The sequence below is a fragment of the Rhagoletis pomonella genome, unplaced genomic scaffold (assembly GCF_013731165.1).
Source record: "Rhagoletis pomonella isolate Grant_MI unplaced genomic scaffold, Rhpom_1.0 Rhpom_scaffold_00003, whole genome shotgun sequence".
Classification (NCBI taxonomy): Eukaryota; Metazoa; Arthropoda; class Insecta; order Diptera; family Tephritidae; genus Rhagoletis; species Rhagoletis pomonella.
Genome location: NW_023458557.1, coordinates 13523489 through 13532329, shown reverse-complemented (window position 1 = coordinate 13532329; position 8841 = coordinate 13523489).

Below are 8841 nucleotides of genomic sequence, written 5' to 3'. Positions count from 1 at the left end.
AACAAAATCGATAACAAAATCTATAAAAATATCGATAACAAAATCGATAAAAATATCGATAACAAAATCGATAAAAATATGGATAACAAATTCGATAAAAAAGTAAATAAAAATATAAAGTTTGACGAATTTTTTGATATCAATCGATATTCGTGCAGTTCATACACCTCTCAAATACTTAAATGGTCCAAATAATATTTTGGGGCGTATCTATTCCTGATAAAAATTTAGTTGGTTTTTAAAGTTGGTATACGGACGGCAGATTTTGGTCGGGGGCTTAAGATGGAAGAATAAGACCCCCTGATTTCAAAGCTACCGCCCTTTTTCTCTTATCAAAGGTATATAACAGAGGTGGGCCAGGCCGACGCCGAAAAGAGCCACACGTAAGTTCTAAATGCTGCAAAGAGCCACAAAAAAAAATTATTTTTAAACAAGCAAGAAAGTCTAAGTTCGGGTGGAGCCGAACATTAAATACCCGGCGCAGTATTAAATATATGTTTTTTCACCTTTCCGAAACCTACCGCTAGATGGTAAGCCGGGGTGTATCAATTTTGAGTAAATTAGCGTAATTAAATTTCGAAATATTGCAGTTTCAAGCATTTATGAAATTTACCTTTATATGAAAAGCGGCCGTAATTTTAGTCCGATTTCAATAATTTTCAACGTTTTGATTTTATGTGGCAAGCACAATAACAATACCGAATTTGGTACATATTGGTCGAACGGTTACGGAAATACATATATGTGGTCATAAGTGGGCGGTGCGACGCCCATTTCCCAAAATTTAACCATAAACGTATTTCTTGGTAAAGAATTGTTGCGAGCATCAATTTTGAATAAGTTAGCTTTAATATTTACTGATTTATCGAAGATTTTGTTTTTCTCTAAGTTACCGTTATATGGGATGTGGGCGTGGTTATTATCCGATTTTTTAAATTTTCGGCCATTTAGTATGCTCTATCAAGGCCAACAACTTTGCCAAGTTTGGAAGAAATTGGTGCAGCGGTTACCAAGATATACACATGTAACCATAAGTGGGCTTGGCTACGCCCATTTTCCAAAAATTTATAATATTCTTATTTTTCGTCTGAAAGTTATTGTAAATATCAATTTTGAGTGAACTATATTCAGTAGTTACTAAAATATCGCAGTTTTCGTATTTCTGGAAATTACCGTTATATGGGAAGTGGGCGTGGTTACAGTCCGATTTCGCCCATTTTCAATACCAACCTACCTTGGATTAACAGAAACCTACATATCTCAATTTTTTCTCGAGTTATCGTGTACACGGACGGACGTACAGACGGACAGACGGACGGACAGACAGACATGGCTTAATCGATTTCTCTATTCTATTCTGAGCATTTATATATACATTTGTCTATATCTATCTCGATTCGTTTTGGCTGTTACAAACAACCGTTATGTGAACAAAATTAATATACCCTTGTGCACAAGTGCGCTCGGGTATAATAAAATTATTATTTGAAATGAAAAACATTAATTTTATCAATATTATTTATAGATATTAGAGAAAATTCAAAAGATTCCTTGGCCAAATTTTCAAAATCTGAATTTACGTCAGTTAAAGCCGTTCGTAGCAGTTCTGTTAAACGTTGGTTGGTCAATAGGTACGTTCGTTTAAATCTCCAATAAAAAATTTCCATCAACAAAATTTCGGCGAAATGTCATCTGTTCTCTCACAAGAGAAAAATGTCCAAAATACTAGGCGAACAGAAAATATGCAGAAATTTGCAAGTTAGACGAACAAATTTTGTTTACATTTAAAAGTATAAAATTGAAAACGTAATAAAACAAATCCCGAAGTCTTGTCCTGACACAGTTACTTCCTACAAGTTCAATCAGTCGCATTTTTAACCGGCTTCCAAAAAAGGAGGAGGTTATCAGTTCATCGGAATATTTTTATTTTTTTTTTGTATTTTACCGCATAACTTTGAACCGCGTCAACCGATTTCGATAATTCTTTTTGCATCGGAAAGGTAGTGTCTCAGAGGTAGTCCCATACTACCCTGGTATAGATCCGATGATTGGATCATGAAATATATATATAAATATATTTTTTTTGAAGTGAAACTTCTTAGGCGGCGGTATCGCAAAAATGGAGAGTGAAAGTTTTAAAACTGAAAACGTTACATGAGTGAGAAGGAAGATATAGGTAGTATAGGGAAGGCGAAAAAAATAAAGCGACGCATGACGGGTACGAGTACCTACATGTGTATATATGTATGTTTGAATGCACGTATGTATGTATACATATATATGTATACATATATATGTATGTATGAACGAACTCATTGCGCATTTCAGCATGCCGCTACGAAGCAATATATGTATAAATGATGCAAGCGTGCTTCGCGTAACTACATCCATTCGTACATATGTACATATATTTGTATGGATATATTTATGATGAAGCAAACGAGCTTCGTTGATGTACTGATGGGCATATGTATGTACTTATGGACAGCAAGGTTTTCATGAATGAACATATGTTTGTACATATGTTTGTTACATGTATATATGCACATATGTAGTACAAACGAAAACAAATCTAATAAGCTGCTCGTTGATATAAATGCGAACTGTACTGATTGTCAAAAATTATGTGTGTGTTGTACATTTGTTCATGTTTGTCATTGTGCGTGTAATTTTCTAGAGTAGTTTTGTGCTCTCGCTATCTCCTTGTATTAAATGTAAGTCGAAACTATGAAATTCTAAAAATGAGATTTTATAATGAGACTGCTCGCAAAATTGCAATGTTTGTGGGCAAAACGTCCAACTTGATTGCGGATTGATTTGAACCTACGTTTTCGGCTTGCATTATGTCAAAAGGATGTGTTTGTTGTAATTCAGTCTGTCGTTTGCTACCATTATGCGTAAATCAATTCATGAAATCATTTCATGCGTTTGAGTAGAAACTGAATGAATGAACACCATTTCATGATTTTAATTAACGCGAAATAGAGTTTATGCACTTAGTTTTTACTCAGATCGATGAAATGATTTCGTGAATTGGACTACGCATACATGTTATACTTATGCTTTTAATTTGTAAGGTAATTTTATATTTTATACTCTTGTTGCCACATGAATATACGAATTCGTGATAAGAATATATGAATTCGCCTTGGAAGATAGAAAGTGAGTAAGAATAAATGCCGAACAAAGGAATTTGTCTTCTTTCAACTTAAATAAATGCATTTTGGAAACAAAACTGCGTAAGGTAGTGCCTTGGTAATGGCGAATTCGTAAGGATCTATTGATTGCATTATAAACATTTTCATTTATTTGTTAGACATACAGTTACTTCCATTACAACCCGGTCCTATGGATGCTAGAAGCGCGAATTCATATAAGGTTGTGTTACCGGAAAATGAATAAATAAATTATATGTATATCAGAAAATTAATAAGATGAAATGAAGTTATTATTTGATTTCTAACCAAACCTATGTATGTAACTCAATCGCCTATTGGTTTGCCTAACCGTAAACATATGTTTACACATCCAATTTCGTGAGTAGGTAACTGGTACTCAAACCTTTTTTAAGAAGTTTCACTTCTATCATGTGTACGGTGTTACACACGAATTTTTTTAAATCGGTGTTTTTTTGCTAAAAATTACTAGTACTATTTTAACTCCCAAACCTTCAAACTCACTTTAGGGATTTGCGTAAATACCAATCAGCAAATATATACTTTCACGAATTTAAAATTTTATTAAGAAAATTTTGTAAACTTTTTGGGTATGCATTTTTGTAGCCTATTCAATTTTAGTATAATAATGTAGAAGTTTGAGTTAAAAGTCGACGGTAGTAGGCTACACGTAAACTTGAATAGGTTACAAAACTGCATACCCAAAAAGTTTCTAAAAATTCTGCGTTTTCGTGAACTTTGCGTAAAGTTTTATTGCCTTATTCATAAAAAATAAAAAAGGTATATAAACTGAAAAATTTATGAAAATGTAATTTTATTAAGCTCTTTAAACGTACTTTATTTTTTATGAATAAGGCCATTAAACTTTGACTTATTTGGTTTATGTTATGCAACATACTACACGCAATTTCAGTTTATTTTAAGTGATCGACAAAATGAATGATAGTAATCTATATATGCAAAGAAAATTGGGTTGCCAATTGAAGAAAAAATTTAAAAAGTGTGTTTTTAATAAGTATTCGATACTACGAGTACTTTGAAAAGTATCGAGTACAATCACCAAATAAGGTATCGAGTATTAAAGTACTCATTTGTATACCCTCAGTATCAATACTTACTCAATATCGATAGTATCGTTCGAATCCTAGATATGTTATTAAGTTCGTGCTTTATCTATGCTTTGAGACAGTGACTATTGTTAGAAATTATTCTTAGCAATTTTAATTTCAAGCATACGATTATAAAATTAAATAAATAAAATCGTTCTCAGTATGCCGTGTTCTTGTGGTCAAAAAGTTGATCGTAACAATAAGCAGAAAGTGCTGTGTGCTAAGTGCAACGTCCTCTTTCATCTAAAATGTGTAAATATGTCAATTGACGATCTCGATTTTCTGCTTACAACAAATTAACATTTCTTTTGTGAAATGTGTTCGTTTAAGCGTCGTACATCTCTTTGTTTTCCGCCTCCATTCGCTTTATCTAATGCCGAAAAAACAATTGAGCATGGTGACAATTCGAATGAGATCATAAATGATCAACAGTTAACTTTGCTTGATATCGCTAAAGACATTGCTGCTCTGCGTTCGGACAATGCTCACTTACTCTCTGTGATGAATGCTTTGAGTGTCGATAAAGCTCAATTATTGCAAAAATGTGAGACTCTATTTGCTGAAATTCGTTCTCTTCACTCAAAGATTGATGATAAAAATGCTGTAATTTATTCGTTAATAGCTGAAATACAATGCCGGCGAACTCACCACATCGAAATTCGCGCTGTCAAAATTAGAACACCCGCAAGCATATGAAATTGAACACAGCCAAAGCGAAATGCGAAGTTCGCTTGGCGGCGTTTCATGGCGATAGATTTATTTCTATCGCCCTGCTGGGCGATGACAGCTGTGCGTGCCAAAGGTGGCCGTATTTGTTTTTTGCTTTCAAAGTTTTAAAAGAAAACAACCTAAACACGATTTTTTTTTGTTGTTTGAAAAATATAGTTGTGGATTCGTTAAATCTGGCTTGAAACAAATTATTTATAATAATCTTTCTTTGTTTTATATTTATATTTGTTATCATTTCCTCATTTCTAAATATGGTTTAGTTTTTTCTAAATATGGTCACCCAAATTATAAAGGCGACCAAATGGGATCAGCTGTTTTCGCTACCGCTCTAATTCTGTTTAAGTAGGCAAAATAGCTGGGCGAACGGTGAACGACAGCATCGCCCAATTCGGCGAAGTTTGCCGTTCGCCGGTATTGTATTTCAAGCATAACGTTGGAAATAAAAAATCTGCATAGTGTTGTTGCTAACTATGCAAATAAAGTCAATCCCAGTCGTACCAGTGCAGTGTCAAAAGCAGTGTTGCCGTTTTAGCCCTTTGGTGGCTAAATTTAGCTACCACATACCTTTTTTGGCCACATAAATTTAAAATTGCCCCTAGCCCTTTTTTAGCCCTTTTTAGAATTTATTCATACTTGGCATGAAAAAGTTGTATATGCTTAATTTGTTTTTTTTTTTCTTTTTTGCATTTATGTAAGAGATGAATTTTTAAACTAAGAAAGACTGATATATATACATATATGTATTGTATGTTCCTTACGCTTTTATACATACATACTGTAAAAGTGTTGGGGCTGTTAACTTTTCTGTTAACGATTTAACTATAGTTTAAAATAAATTTGTTTGTAAATTTGTTTAATGACCCATCAAGTCAATTGACCGTGTAGGTTCTTGTGGTGTGATTATACCAGCATGCTGGTGTCGTTAGTGGTGAAATTAGCTCAATTTTCTAAGTAAAAAGTATTTTGGCGGAAATTTCTTGCACTATATGAGTCAACGCTGTATTTGTGGAAGATTATGTTCACGATATTGCAGTTGTGAATTACAAAGAAAAACAATGTTAAACAAAATGCTAGAAAAATTATGAAATTTCGGTTCTAATCATTTCGATCTTTCCTCGATCTCATTTGTAAAGAAATAGATATTGTACCAGCATGCTGGTAAGTTATATGCTTCGAGCCTGATGGTACAATCACTTGATGGAACCAGCAAGCAGCTGGTACAAAAAGGTTTTTGGTTGGATAAAATATTAGCTTTTTTTCCAAAGTTCATTGTTTTTATATACCATTACTTATTGAAAATGTTTACGTGTATACTTATATATGTATATGTAAGTAAAAAATTTTAGCTACCATTTTTGGCCACAACGACTTTTTTTAGCTCTTTTTTAGCCCTTTTTTTAAGGGAATTCGGCTACCACTAAAAATTATGCGCGGCAACACTGGTCAAAAGATAAAAATAAAGCTTCGGCTGCGAAAACTAAACAATCAAAAAACAAAAACTTAAACAAAGGCTTGACTGAAACAACTAATAAGTCTCTCTTGGTTGATGTGCCTTCATGTAATAATGATTCGCAAGTTGAGATTTCTACTACACTCGTAGCGTCGAGCCCAAATGCTCTGCTAAATGATGATGTCTTGATTTCGAAGTCGACGTTGACGTTGGGGTCAGGTGTGGCTGCTGCTTCGCCCACTAATCAAGCCAATGATTTTCGTGCTGTTGGGAGTGAAACTAATGCTGAAGTTCCGGCCATTTCCGATGCATTTAGTAACGAAATTTCTGATATTTCGGACGCTGACGTTGCTGCTTCTGCGGGTCAAGAATCTGTATATGATAATATAACTAATGAGAACAATTATCGTAAAGCGCCTGCGGCCTCTGATGGTCAGATATCTGCCTATGATAACACCACCAATTTGAACAAACATCGCAAAGCGCCTGTAGTTGTTGTTGGAAGTAATGCTAATGCAAATCTTGCTGTAGCTGTTCGACTGAAATGGTTACATATATGTATCTTCATTTAAGTCGACGGTAAAGGCTGGCGATATTGTCGAAAATGTTTCGAAAAATGCAAATATCTCTCCATCCGTAATTCGTTGTTTTAAATTAATAAAGAACGATGTAGATTCAGGCTATGTATCGAGATGTAATTTGAAACTTGGTATCTCGCCTTCAATTTATAATAAGCTGCTTGACTCTTCGATATGGCCATCCGATGTAAAATTAAGGCCTTTTCCTGTGAATATGAGGTTTATGTCATTGTTGAGTCTTGGCTTAATGATAACTTTTTCGAAGCGGAATTTTTTGATCAGAATTTGTATCACACCCATCGCAAGGATAGAAATCCTATCGAAACTTGATGTCAAAAAGGAGGTGGCGTGTTGATTGCCGTAAGGAATTCCCTCTTGTCGTTGTTTGTTCAGTTTTCTAATAGTGACACTCTACTTGATCAGCTTTGCGTTTGCATCCGCGGCACATTTGGTAAATTATTTATTTGTGTATCCTATATTCCGCCTAGTAGTATCGATTCATTGTACTCCGCTCGTGTAAATAATATTATTGACATTTATGAACATAACGAAAATAGTCACTTTTGCGTTTTAGGTGACTTCAATCTAAATAAAATTGTATGGTCAAGTCTACTAAATGACGTTATCATTACTCCAACTAATGTTAATAATGCTCATGAAATTAAATTTTTAGATAGTCTTTTTAGCTTAAACTTTAGTCAGATTAATTCATTTGTAAACCAGCTAAATAATATTTTAGATCTTATCTTTATTGATGATAATTTAATTTCTCATCTGGCTGAGTGTACTTTTCCTATTTGTAAATCAGATATGCGTCATGTACCCCTGTCTTTATCATTAGAATTTTTTGACCTAGTGTCTAAGGTAAATATTAGTCATAATATTCGGTCTTATAATTTCAAGGATGCTAATTTCGCCTCGCTTAACACAGATATATTTGAAGTTGATTGGAAGTCATTTTTCTACTCTAAAGATGTCTCGGGATGTTTCGATGCATTCCTATTTAAGTTGTTTGAAATATTTAGTAGGAATCTCTCTTTTCTCCCGGTCAAAGTTCACCAACTGGTACACCACGAAGTTAAGAGAATTGAAAAATCAAAGGAACAAATATTTTAAATTATATAAAGCTGCCAACAATATCTCATTTAAAGATAAATATATTTATTATATGTCTGAATCCAAAGTTCTTGACAAATTCTTATATAATAAATATATTTCTCGACATGAGGAAGAGCTTAAAGCAAATCCAAAATTTTTCTGGAATTATGTTCGTTCGAAAAGAGGCTGTTCTAATATTCCAACCTGTGTGAAGCTTAATGGCACTTGTTGGCTGACTCGGTAAACCTCTTTTCCGATTTTTTCAAATCCAATTTTGTTGTTGACTCTGATAATTATGTCAATCCTCTTTGTACTGATGCACCCAAATCCCTAGATTTTGGGGCCATGGCTGTAACTGAATTAGATATCATGAATGGAATCTCCTCCTTAAAATCCTCCTTGAAGAAGGACAGTGATGGGTTGTCTTCCTTTTTAATTAAAAAGTACGGCTTTTCATTATGTTTACCATTAAGCCATATCAATTATATAAATAGGCAATCATGTTTCCTTTACACCCCTTTTACGGCTAAACTGTACTTCTAAGGTATAAACAATTACATATCATTAGAAAGGTATTTTGATGCTGATGTGCAGGCAATTTTTAAAATTTCAAATTAGTTTAAAATAGAGCGAAAATATCAATTCAAAAGTCACACCAATGCCATACATGTACATGGTTGGGGCGGAAATGCCTCCTAAAT